Source organism: Ambystoma mexicanum, chromosome 13 (assembly GCF_040938575.1).
Source record: "Ambystoma mexicanum isolate Mex_15411 chromosome 13, UKY_AmexF1_1, whole genome shotgun sequence".
NCBI classification, from domain to species: domain Eukaryota; kingdom Metazoa; phylum Chordata; class Amphibia; order Caudata; family Ambystomatidae; genus Ambystoma; species Ambystoma mexicanum.
In genome coordinates, this window is record NC_090938.1 from 91,540,817 (window position 1) to 91,554,440 (window position 13,624).

The 13,624-nt window shown below is 44.8% G+C and overlaps 1 protein-coding gene across 2 annotated transcripts in view; it reads left to right on the top strand.

Annotated features, from left to right (window-relative positions):
• TAFA3 (TAFA chemokine like family member 3) overlaps nt 1-13,624 on the top strand; it is a 462,946-nt gene that overhangs the window by 188,881 nt on the left and 260,441 nt on the right. For both annotated transcript variants that reach the window (XM_069633355.1, XM_069633354.1), the window contains one exon: nt 13,528-13,615. The gene's annotated coding sequence lies outside the window, so the exon portion shown is untranslated. The remainder of the gene's footprint in view (nt 1-13,527; nt 13,616-13,624) is intronic.

Genomic DNA, 13,624 nt, shown 5'->3' on the forward strand with positions numbered 1-13,624 from the left:
AAAAGCAACACAGCGGTAAAGGAGATGAAAAGACACGTTGTGCGTGTGTGTGTCAGACAGAGGAGTGTGAGGGAAATAGTAATTTAAAGTGAGAGCAAGAGAACATACGGGTGACAGATGTGTGCGAAGGACAGAGAATGTGAGAGATATAGAGACAGGACAGATGGACAGTGAAAGGAAACATTAGAGAAGGAGTGTGAGTGGCAGATGGAGAATGTTAGAGCAGTACAGTGTGTGAACATGTGTTGGTGTACATTTGCTTGAGTATGTTTGTGGGAGAGAGCGAGAGGGGGAGAGAGAGAGAGACAGAGCGAGGGAGAGCGAGAGAGAAAGAGGGGAAGAGGGAGAGAGAGAGATAGAGAGAGGGAGGGAGAGAGATAGAGAGAAATAGAGAGAGGAAGAGAGAGGGAGAGAGAGAGAAAGAAAGGGAGAGAAAGAGAGGAAGAGAGAGAGAGGGAGAGATAGCGAGAGAGAGGACGAGAGATAGAGACGGATAGAGTGAGAGGGAGGGAGAAAGAGAGGGATAGCGAGAGGAAGAGAGAGAGAGAGAGGGATAGAGAGAGAGGGCGAGAGATAGACACAGATTGAGTGAGAGGGAAGGAGAGAGAGAGGGATAGAGAGAGACGGAGAGAGAGATAGAGTGAGAGGGAGAGAGAGAGAGGGGGCGAGAGATAGTGAGAGCTAGAGAGAGGAAGAGAGACAGGGAGAGAGAGAGATAGAGAGAGAAAGGGAGAGAGGGAGAGACAGTGGGAGAGAGGGGGAGACTGAGGGTGAGAGAGAGACAGAGAGAGGGAGAGACAGAGCGAGGGACAGATAGAGAGAGGGATCGTGAGAGAGCGAGAGGCAGAGATAGAGAAAGAGAGAAGGAGAGAGAGAGAGGGGGAGAGAGGGGGAGAGAGAGAGAGTGGTAGAGAGACAGAGAGAGGTGGAGAGAGGTGGAGAAACAGAGGGAGAGAGGGAGAGAGGCAGAGAGAGAGAGGCAGAGAGAGGGAGAGAGAGAGAGAGAGAGGGATAGAGATAGAGAGAAATAGAGAGAGGAAGAGGGAGAGAGAGAGAGAGAGATAGAGAGAGATATAGAGAGAGAGAGCGAGAGATAGAGACAGATAGAGTGAGAGGGAAGGAGAGAGAGAGGGAGGGATAGAGAGAGAGGAAGAGGGAGAGACAGTGGTAGAGAGGTGGAGACTGAGGGGGAGAGAGACAGAGAGAGGGAGAGAGAGAACGAGGGACAGATAGAGAGAGAGGGAGCGTGAGAGAGAGAGAAGCAGAGAGAGAGAGAGATAGAGAGACATAGAGAGAGGAAGAGGGAGAGAGAGAGGGAAAGTGAGGGGGAGAGAGGTGGAGAAACAGAGGGAGAGAGGGAGAGGGGTAGAGAGAGAGTGGCAGAGAGAGAGAGGGAGAGATAGAGAGACATAGAGAGAGGAAGAGGGAGAGAGAGAGGGAAAGCGAGGGAGAGAGAGAGATAGAGAGAGAGAGAGAGAGAGGTAGAGAGGGGGAGGCTGAGGGGGAGAGAGACAGAGACAGAGAGAGGGAGAGAGAGAACGAGGGACAGATAGAGAGAGAGGGGGCGTGAGAGAGAGAGAAGCAGAGAGAGAGAGAAGGAGAGAGAGAGAGAGATAGAGAGACATAGAGAGAGGAAGAGGGAGAGAGAGAGGGAAAGCGAGGGGGAGAGAGGTGGAGAAACAGAGGGAGAGAGGGAGAGAGGCAGAGAGAGAGAGACAGAGAGAGAGAGAGAGATAGAGAGAGACATAGAGAGAGGAAGAGGGAGAGAGAGAGGGAAAGCGAGGGAGAGAGAGAGTGAGAGAGAGAGGGAGGGATAGAGATAGAGAGAAATAGAGAGAGGAAGAGGGAGAGAGAGAGGGAGAGAGAGAGGGCGAGAGATAGAGACAGATAGAGTGAGACGGAGGGAGAGAGAGAGGGAGGGATAGAGAGAGGGAGAGAGAGAGGGATGGAGAGAGGGAGAGATAGAGAGAGAGAGGGCGAGAGATAGAGACAGATAGAGTGAGAGGGAGAGAGAGAGAGGGAGAGAGGGAGAGACAGTGGTAGAGAGGGGGAGGCTGAGGGGGAGAGAGACAGAGAGAGAGAGAGAGCGAGGGACAGATAGAGAGAGAGGGAGCGTGAGAGAGAGAGAAGCAGAGAGAGAGAGAAGGAGAGAGAGAGAGAGAGAGAAGGAGAGAGAGAGAAGAAGAGAGAGAGAGGGAGAGAGAGTGAGAGTGGTAGAGAGAGAGACAGATAGAGGTGGAGAAACAGAGGGAGAGAGATAGAGAGAGAGAGAGGGAGAGAGACAGAGAGAGGAAGAGAGAGAGGAAGAGAGAGAGAGAGAGAGAGAGAGAGAGGGGCAGAGAGAATCCCCAATTTAGTAAGTATGGAAGACAACTATTTTGCGTATGTGTTAGTTTTGGGCTCTTCTGAAGGTTTGACAGCTGTTAAAGCAAGAATACATAGAGCTAAATCCCAGCCCAACTGGGTCCTCTTCAGATGGGGATAAAGAATATTTTTTTTTTTTTTATTTTTTTTATTTTTCTGCAGCTGAAATCAATCAACTTTTCAAAATTACATATATGCAAACATATAAATACAAAATCACTTTCACTTACAGTTTCCAATTGGGACATAACGAGATATAAAGGAGCAGTATTAAAAAAGCCAAAATAAAGTAAAAAATAGAAAGTAGAAACTCAGCCAGAGCAGATAAAATACAGATATATACAATCCATGAGATGCCTTAATTCTAATGACATACTATCATTGAAATAACATCAGATTTATATAATATGGCTGAAGTTCTACTTGACTGTGAATTGATTTCAGTAGGTAAAATATTTTTCCAAAAATGTACCAGGGCTTTTATCACCGAAAATCTGGGACTATTAAATAAAATGCTCCAAGTCTCAATTTCATCCCTTTCCAAATACAAGTTTATCAGGTTTAAGAAATATTTTTCTCTAATAACCCTCAGATTAGGGCACGATACCACCACATGTTGCAACGTTTCTCTTGCAGTGTGTGATTCACAAAATCGGCAAAAATTTAAATCAGAAGGAACAATTTTGCGCCTCGCCAACAATTGCCGCGCCGGCCGTAGGTTCCTCCTTAAACGCAAAAATTGGCTCCTAATTTTTGCTGAGGGGCATTTCAAGCGATAATTAGGCACTTGACCCAAGCGCTTGCTGCCAAAGATTCTAGTGTCAAAATCTCTATAATTTGAACAACGCTCATAGTTCTGAATCCAGACCCATTGGTAGAATTTTGTTTTAGCACTTAGTGTGCACAGTCTGGTAGATGTAACACCCTTGATTCAACATCATATAGAAGCCTGGAAATCACTTTTTGTTCGTAAAACATAAATAGATGCTTTAAAGTGATTTTACCATATCTGTAAACAAGTATTTCGGCCTGTGACAACAAGGACAACAGTTTGGACTGCAAGAAAATCGAATATTTAGCATCTCCAACAGTATTTTGAATAGATAGGCCTAAATATTTATATTCAGAGACTATTTGCAATGGTTTCATTTGGAGACTTCAAACTGCATTTCGATATTTGAATTTCCCCTTTGGTCTACATACCATAATTTGCAGATAAAGAATAGATAAAAGCGGAACAAGAAGAACAACGAGGACACACATAGTTTAAGCGTTTCTTTATTAAATGTGTATCTCTTTGATTGGGTTGACTTACCTGACTATACCACATTTCCCCACCATGGGGGACACATGGAAGACTGTGACTGTGGGACCATGGGCAGTTCTCCCCTACCAGTATCTGTAGACTGCCCTGAAGAGCATTCTAAAGAAGAGGACTATTAGAAAGTGGCAGTTGGAAGAGAAAGTAAACGAGGAGAACAGAAGAAAGAGGAGAGAAAGGGAAAACCAGCGTTCCCCGGGCAGCCAAGGTCTTGAGCCGCCCCCCCAGGCAATCCCAAATGTGTCAATCTGAGCAGCATCAGTCAGTGCACCCAAGCGTGAATTGAGGGCCCAGGCCTCTTGCAGGGATAGGCTGAGTGAAGAAAGGCCAGCACCCGGGGCGGCATATGCGGGCGGACTCCGAGATGCAAGCATGGCCTGGAGGCAACGGTCAACCCGGGGGCCGGTATGGATGAGCCGAGAAGAAAGAGTGAAATGGGCTGCATCATACTAGTGGCCCGGTGAAGTGACTTCCCGGCTCTGGGCTGCATCTGAGAGGCTCTCCTGAATGAAAGCGCCGCCTGCAGGGATACAGTCCACCCGAGGGCCAAACCGGGCAGACCTGAGAAGGCGAATGTCCCAGGCCGTGCACCACATGGTGGTCTTGGTGATGATTGTGGCATGGCCGGTCGGAGAAAGCGGGCGGGTGGTGAAAATGACCCACGACTGCACCAGCAGCAGGAGCAGGGCCGCTAGAACCACCGGGGGGACTGAGAGGAATCGTCTCTCCCCAGGGCCAGACGGGGGAAGGCGAGGACTTACCTAGAGCCTGGCCTCATATGTCTTATGTGGTCCAAGCTCAGTGCAAACTGTGTGATTGTGTGATGACTGTCAGAGGCTCTGCCCCGGTGGACCGGACCTGAGTGGAGCCCAACTAGGATTTCCCCGCCTCTGTTGAATCGGAGCACCACCGCAGAGGAAACAAGAAGGGCTGTCAAAGCCCTTTATGGTAAGCACCAGCATGGAAGAAACAAATTAACTCATGCACTGCCACGGCGGAAATCAGATCTGCTTTAGTTTCATAAAAGTCCAGGGCTCCAGGGAGTGGTGCTAGCCCATAGCACTATTAGAAGGCCTGTGAAGAGGGGATGCAGTCATTCCAGGGCAGCCACTCCTGGCAGAGCAGGGAAAATATGAAAGCACAGAAAAGACGGGACTGACATAACGACACAGGACAATAAGGTACTGTGAGTTAAGTGATATGATATCCGACCAAGATATCTGTAAAGGGCAGACTGCAGCGGCTAATGTAATGTAAATTGTACCATGCATTCAATGAGTCGTTTTAAAGTGGGAGGTTGGAAATGAAAGAACAGTTCCCATGGGAGGTGTGCATAGGAACCTGCTTAAAGTTCATGCAGGAAGGGGTTTGTGTAAAGGAAATTTACTACTCTGATGAATGCATTATCAGATAATGAAGGATGATCTGCATTGGGGAATATAATGACCTGAAGTAAATGTATTGTAAAGAGGGACTACTTTACATAAGTAATCTGAAAAAAGGTACACAAAGTACTCCACAGAAGAGTGACACCGTGCAGGAAAAAATCACAGAGTTATTCACTCCCCACAGCTGAGAGAAAAGCAATTCAGGTAGGACTGCAAGCTGAACTGGCTGAAAAGTTCTCAAACTCCATCCGCTACATTTACAACTTTTAAAAGGAAAAAAAAAAAACACAAAATGTCCATAACACATTAGTTATATCTTGGGGCAGGTCAAAAGAAATGATTGGTGAAACGGTACGACGTTCTTTCATCGCGGGATTTTTTTTCACAGGGGTTTTTACTGCAATTGTTTTTAACAAAAAAAACACTGAATTTTTAGGGGGGGTAGGTTAATATATATATGGGGTGTGAGTGTTTGAGAATAGCAACACAATCAAAGGGGATGCGGTTCTGGGGGACCCCCATAAATAAAAAAAATAAAAAATCAATGAGTTCCTCCCTGTTGTCCGTGAGTTTTGTTTCCATGCAGGCGTAAAATAAATCGAATTCGCCCATCTAATGACTCTTCTCAACATCAGGCGGATGCAATAGGAATCCATTAGTAAACGCGGCCTGCAGACTGCAGAGTGTAATTTGCTGGCAGTATTTCTTTCTTTCTGAGATGTAGACAAAAAACGTAAGCGTAAATGGCAATGCACCTCATTTTGCTCTTTAGTATTCCACTCCACCTTGTATTTAAAAGTGCATGTGGAGGACCCAAAAACTAGAGTGCTAACGTTGGTGGTCCTTTGCATGCTATTTGCATATCTTGTAAAATGACCCTGAAATATTGCAAGATGTATTTATTTATTTATTGTTTGCTTGTTAGGTGCTTATACAGTAATAATATACAGTTTCAAAGCCCCCACGGGGCAACAAGAAGAGAGGCCAATTGGGAAATACATTACAACATTACAACACACTATTTAAGAACAGAAGGGGAAGATGGAGGGAACGAACCTACTATGCCCTGTGAGCATTCAGAACGTGCAAGTGCAGGGAGGAAGAGGGAAGAGGGGTTAAGTGCTGGGGAGTCCGATCCTGTGGATGAGCCATGGACGAAGTGCTAGAATGTTTGAGGCTTACATGTTTAGCGAGCTCTTTGAAAATGTTCTGAGTTTATCAATACATGATTTGTAGCTGTCTTGCCATGGAGAGATGGCAGTTTATGAAAAATATGTCAACACCCTTTGTTCTGATGCTTATGAGCACCGTGGAAGGGGCTGCTGGTCAATCTAGAAGCTCAGAACGTGAGCTGTATCGACTGGTACAAGCCCACATTTCGAGCAGCTTGAGTGCTGCGGACCAGCACCGCCTGACCTTCCCCGCTCCTCCTCCCGTTCCCCGCCCCATTCACCACCTCTTAGCACCCGAGTATTTCCTATGTGGGTGCTAAGGGTGTTTCATTAAAAAAAAGAAAGTTACCATGCAGAGTGGCACAGCACCGCAGTTTCCATAGTCCATGTCCTTGTTGATGACATCACGGTTATCAACATTGAAAACAGACTTCAGAAAAGATGGTACGGCCCAGCACTATGCCGCAAGGTAAACTTTGCTTTAAAATATATTTGTATATAAAATAAACACCATTAGCACCCGCGTAGGATACTACACAGGTGCTAATGGCGATGTAACCGGGTTATGGATCCTCGTTATCATTGATATACATGCAAGAGATGCCTTTGGATGCAACTTTATGGAAATGCTGGGTTTTTAAATGATTGAGTTCCATGCAAGATGGCTTTGGAGACATGTATCAGCAGAGCAAGAAATATCCCCCCAAAAGTATAGAGGGATCATTTCTCGGAAAAGATGATTTTCCCATTTGCCTACGCGTAGGATACATGAAAGTCGAAAAACCTTTGGAATGTTGTGGGTATGCTAAATGCCAAATGTGAATATGTGCATGCTGTGTTTGGTGTAGGCACTTGCACAGTTGCAAATGCATCTCTGATTCACAAAGGGATGTTCTTGTAACTGCATCAGTCCAGCACCTATTGCAGTGCTCCTGGTTTTCCCAATTCGAAACTACTTACACACGGCTACCCAGGGCTTGCCTAAATCCATGACAGTATTCCTCTGCCCAACAGAGAAATGCTCAGGCATGCAATTGGGTTTTCTCTGTATCTACTCTCAGAAACTGGTGGAAATGGAAAGGCTGCATTTCCAGGCCTGTCACTGCTACTGTACCCCAGAACCCACCTGGTTGGGGGGGCTGTCCCCACATCCATACACCATGGCATTAGTGATCCAATGTGTGCCACCTAAGTGCTGGATTTGAGCCCCTAGCCCACACAACCAGCCCTCCTACACAGTGGTCCAAGTGTACGAAAAGAAGTAGTGGAAATGTGTTCCCTACTGGCCTGCACCGCTCCCCACAGACCCGATTGCTGCGCCCCCTCCCATGCACAATAAAACCCCCCAAACACATGTGCCTGCTCTTTAAGGAAACGTCCTGTGCAGTGCGCTGAACGTGCAAGTTTCAACTTCTTCATACACTTTTATTTTAAAACGCAGCCGTTCCGGAACGGTTTCTTTTTAAAATAAAAGTATAGGAACGGTAAAACTTAATTAAAAGAAGTAGAGGAGCATTGCTCCTGCCCGCCTCCGCCCACTTCGACAACTGCTCCTACAACATCAAAATCCTTGTTCGGGAATATGTATGCAGAAATGGCCAGGGCAAACTGCCCTGACAATCTGCACCCATTGCACTTTGTCAATCTGACCGATAGGTCCTCATAATTTCTACAATTACATGATTCTCCATGCATCACTGTTATGTTATGCTATGTTATGCTATGCTATGCTATGCTATGGTATCATGATTAAGACCAGGCACTGCTGCCATTTTCATCATCTCTAGGCGCCCCGATATGTTTGAGTCTACTACGCTCATTATTTGACATTTGCCAGGATGATAAATAATTTCACATTGGATTGTAAATATTCCATCAGACACAAATATGCTCTTTGCAATTGTATCGTGATGCTTGAACACGAAAAATCTTTTACTTTCACTATATGTATTCCTCTACTGTCGTATGATGAGTTTCAAATGTAGCTCACAAGGATTTGCTCATATAAAAAGGCTGTTGTGTTAGCCTTTTTGAATAGACACCAATTGATCTTTGGGTCTGCATGCTAAAATCTGGTAAATGTATACTTAAGAAAATGCTGTCCACCTTCTTAAGTTATACATAGAAAATAACAGCATTGTGATTTTAGCTGTTCATGTTGCTTTTCGTGCAGATAATAACTTTAGGTTCAGTTGCTATTGGGCTTGCCACTAACTGGTAAAGTAGCTCAGTAGGTAGCTCACTAGTTTAAGCCAAGAGAATAGGTTGCGGGCAACAGTCCACCATGGGAGCTCGATAAGGAATCCGCAAATTTGTTCGAATAAAAAGAAACGAATGGCAGATTTTTACGAAAATCGTCTGTCCGAAAATTGATGCAGTGGGAAATTTAGAATAAATCCCTGATTCGGTATCATTATTGTGAACACGGGCCCTCGGGGCTGCTGCGGTGTCCCCCGAAACCTTGTTCACTATAATGCCATTAAGGGTTACATGAGTGCCCCCCCCCGTTGCCTATTGAAAACAATTTGGGAGAAAAAAAAGAGGACCTCCGGCGCCGGCTCCCATTCACGTAAGTGAAGGGAACCGCCGCTGCAGAGGGAAGCAGGAGATGGCAGCACACCAGGAGGTCTGCCGCCAAGAGGTAAGTAAGGGGCTGGAGGCAGTGGGTTGTCAGAAATTATTGGGGAGTGAAAACCGAAAGTTTCTCCCTCGAACATTTCTAATTCGGTGAATTCACGGTAATCCGCTTGATAACCTGCAACATGGCTCTAATACCCATAACGCACTGAGGTTCGGTTCCATCGATGGGTATTGGATGGAGATAGATCAAGTCTTCCAAAGAGTTAGCATACAAAGGAAGTAGCACACACCTATAGATTAGAAGAGCCTGGCGTGTGTTGAAATCGGTCAAAAATGACTGGATCCTGCAATTGTGTTAATATATGCAATGTAAATTATAGGAGCTGAATCGGATGAAAACATTTTGGGGAAAAAGCTGATTTTGTACAATACTGTGAGACCACTGAGAAATGGGTTTGCATACATCAGTCTTTCTCGCTTTCACACTGAACAATAAAGAAATCACATCATTTAATACCTGTAGTCGTCTGTGCCTGAGCAAGTCGACTTTCTGCAGATGCGGCTTATTTGATAAAGGGAGATTACAGAAATAATATTCCCCAAAGCGGCGAGCGATTCAGTGAGTGAGCTAGCGAGTGAGTGACTGAATGAGTGGTTGTATTTCTCAGGTACACCACAGCTGAATGAGCCCACCTCTAGGTAACGGGTGACATGCCCTTCGATCCAGGAGGTAAACTGGGAAGGGGATGGCTTACTCATGGTAAGCCTTCTCCAATCTCAACTAGTTAAATGGAATATTTGACTTGTGTTAATACTTGAGTTAATACTAGTTTTATATTGACTAGGGTAGCCTTTCCTTTCTACTGATGGTTCTGCAGTACCAAAATGGCGTACAGTCGCGGCGGCAGTCATGTACATGCAGGAATTACATAGGATAGCCCCCCCTGAATGACTGTGTACCTTTTAGGTAAGAGGAGCGGACTGTGCACGCCTCTTCTCTCCACTGGTCATTCTGGCATGGACAATACATATTACTTTGTGAAACCTATGCTTACTGCCTGGTAAAAAAAAAAAAAAATGACTAGGCAATAACCAAGGTTAGCAGCCAGCAGTATGATGCTGCTCATTGGTTAATATTGACTAAAGAGAAATGGACATGTTCACCTAGTTTGGGGCGGCGAATAAGCCAGGGTCAGAATGCTGGTTATATGGTTTTAAAGTCAGCATTTTAGCTCTTAGCAGTATCTCCCTAATTGAGCCATTGTGTGGCGAATTGTATTGGATTTTGTAACCTTTCCCAAGGTATGTTAACGCACACAGAGGCAACGTTGTCTGAATGTCAATGACTGGCTTTTGGTTTCGGCAGAAGTCTACAATGATTCCTTACGGAATTCAGGACGGACATACCCACCCTTAGCACTTAAGGGGTTAAGGATGAGTAATGATAAAATGGCCCACTCAGCCCTCACACTTCTACAAACCAAAACACAACACAATCGTAAGGGTAAAACAGGGACAATCAAGGGATATACCTCTGTCGCCCTTTGTCGTTAACATGGGTTAAAGATAAGTGGTGGTATTTTGCATGTGGTCATCTTCATTTCTAGTTGCACACTCAAACTAAAAGCAAGCATTTCCAAAGCCGTATTGTGTGTACTGGTGGAACATGGTCATAAGATGGCCACAGCAATGATGTGAATACCTGGGCATGTGATGAGAGTGACTGGCAAAAAATCTAATACCTTTACACAAGCCATATATGTTGGCTTTGCCAAGGCTTGTTTTTGAGAGGACTGCATAGCAAGAAACAGATGCAACGATTTTTTTATAAATTAAGTGGCTGAATGCATGCTTGCTTAAAACATTGTTATTGCCCCAGTAACTCTTTTACAGCCATGATTGAGACATTAACTTCCAGGAGACTACCTAGAAATAACACTATCAGGTCCTGTACACAATAGTTGATGTTACTGCATGATAGCGCTAACTCTGAGAGATCCCAGAAGGTTGTGTTTTGGGTGTGTAGGGGCAGGCAACGTGTGGTGCTGGCCATAGGGATTAACATGGCTGTGGGCAGTCATGGGTGGCGAGTACCCAAACAACAACCATAAGCCGTGTGTCCCTCTTCAAAACACCTTTCCCTCCTAGCAGTACTCCAAGCCAATGCCTTGGGTTCATAGGTTGTGTATAAATGGCACCTAACAGTCAAAACTAATAATGATGCCTGATTGATCCAAGGGTTCAAAGATCATAACCCTGATAGATATGAAGTGGCTGATTCACAAAGATTGCTGAGAGGAAGTCTCCTTCACTCTGGGAGGCAGACTATTGGATTCACACAGGGGTTGCTGATAGCAATCTGAGTTATTGCTGACCTACTCCTGAGAAGAGGAAGACACGGCTACGTCAGAGTTAATTTTGGAAAATTATTTTTTCAATGGAATAGTCAGTAGGACTTCCGGAGTAACTCAGAATCCTTCAGTCCTAAGGTTTGGCTGAAGCATTTGCAACTTATATTAGTAACATTTAGGTATAACCTTCAACCTTTTTTTATAAGGTTCACTTCCAGAACTTTCTGGTTCTGTCTGTATCAATTTTACTTCCCCCTCGCGCTCCCCCATCTCCACATCACCCCCGACCACGTCATGGCCCGCACTCTTGCCTTGCACACCCTGATGTGAAACTTCTATATTGCATGTGCACAGTACAAACAACCAATAAAAACAAAAGAAATACTCATATTGCAGATCTCTAAGCAAATTAAGTATGCAATAACATCATGTATACGACGCGTGAGATGGGACTGTCTGCCTCTAGTCCTGGGAGGGTTGGCTCAACAGACAAAGGGTTGGCTCAGACAAAGGGTTGTCTCAATAGGCAGAGCCTGAGAGGCAGAGGTCTTCAAACTCTGTGGCTTGCCTTCCTGGAATGGCCTAGACGCAGGGGTCTGAAACCTTTGCCTCTGCCGATGTTTTGGACAACAGCTCCCATTACTCATTATCATTGGCCATGCTGGGTGGAGCAGATGGGAGTTTTAGTCCAAAATATCTGGGGAGCCAACATCTAGGGGATGCCAAAGTCTCTTTAAAAGGGATGAGGGTGACTGCTTTCAATAGGCCATCTAAGCAGATGTAGCATTTGATAGCCCCCTGCCAACAATATTTATACCCAAGAGGGAGCCCCTGCTCTATGGCTACCTGTGCCACTGTAGTGATGGACTTGTTGTGATCTGTGCCCAGGTTGGACGATAAGGCTCTTAGTTTCAAGTGATGTTTTGTCGCTTTCCTCTGGTGCTACACATTACAGTATTTGATTAGTGTAGCACACCACAAGGAGGTAGTCCTTTCCTCTCGTTAAGGCATAAGGAACCTGCAAGACAATCGACTGACTATGCATATTACAGGGTGACTATATTGCAACTATGCACACTTTATGCGGGAAACATGTCCATTTCCTTCTCCTCTGCCTGGCACTTTTCTCAACTCTTCAGTTTCTTTCTTCACCCCGGTGCATGCTTCCACATCTTCCCCTTCTCTATTGCCCTACTCCTGTCTTCCCTTTTCCCTTACTCCTGTATTCTCTGTTCCTTTACTTCTGTCTTATCTTTTGCCTTACTCCTGTCTTCACTTTTCCCGTCTTCTCTTTTCCCTTACTTATGTCTTCCCTTTTCCCATTCTCCTGTCTTCTCTTTTGCCTCACTCCTGTCTTCTCTTTCCCTTACTCCTGTCTTCTCTTTTCCCTTAATCCTGTCTTATCTTTTGCCTTACACCTGTCTTCACTTTTCCCGTCTTCTCTTTTCCCTTACTTATGTCTTCTCTTTTCCCTTTCTCCTGTCTTCTCTTTCCCTTTACTCCTGACTTCTCTTTTCCTTTACTCCCATCTTCTCTTTTCCTTTACTCCTGTCTTCTCTTTTCCCTTACTCCTGTCTTCTCTTTTCCTTTACTCCTGTCTTCTCTTTTCCCTTACTCCTGTCTCCTCTTTTCCTTTACTCCTGTCTTCTCTTTTCCCTTACTATTCTGAATCACTTACTTATCGATCTTCTCACTTTTATATGAAAAGCTTTCGAGGCCATTGCTCCCAGGACAGTGCCCTGTGGGAATACACACATTCTCCCTCAATAGAGTTTAAAAAGAAAATGTAAGTTATTCTCATTGTTATTATTACTCTGTTTATTGAGCAGAGACCTGGGTTCGAGAAGCAACGGATCACTTTTCAAGGTATGGGGAAAGTAGACTGTGTACAGGCGTGTTATAAATGACTTATATCATATCACTTCAGGGGTTGAATGTGAAAAGTGAGGGAGTATATTTATGGTTGAGAAATATTCTTTTCCATTCATTTGTATTTGTATTTATTCATTTTATATGGTGCTTTATGCCAAATCGCTTTACATTAAAACAACAGGAGATGTTTGCAAAACCATGCGCTTCAGCATTCCCAGTGTTTATAGACTTCACTTTTTTATAGGTAGTTACCTACATTTTTTATATTTTATTTCCTTATAGGAATAAATACATATCCAGCTAGATGCATCTACTCACATTTACAAATAAATTCATATATGCAGTTACTCTGCATTTAATAAACACTGCACAGCTCTGCTGGGAGAGGCCAGTGTGAGAAGGCATGCTAAGATGGAAGAAAGATGCAGTGGCGGCATCCATTAGGGCCAACTAATCGCCTTTCCATTCTGTCATTGCAGGTGCACCAATGTCTGCGTTTCTCCCTGAAGATGCCATTTGTATGAGATTGCCTGATGCTGAAACAGTGCTCTGAGAGCCAAGCAAGAGGTAAGCTTT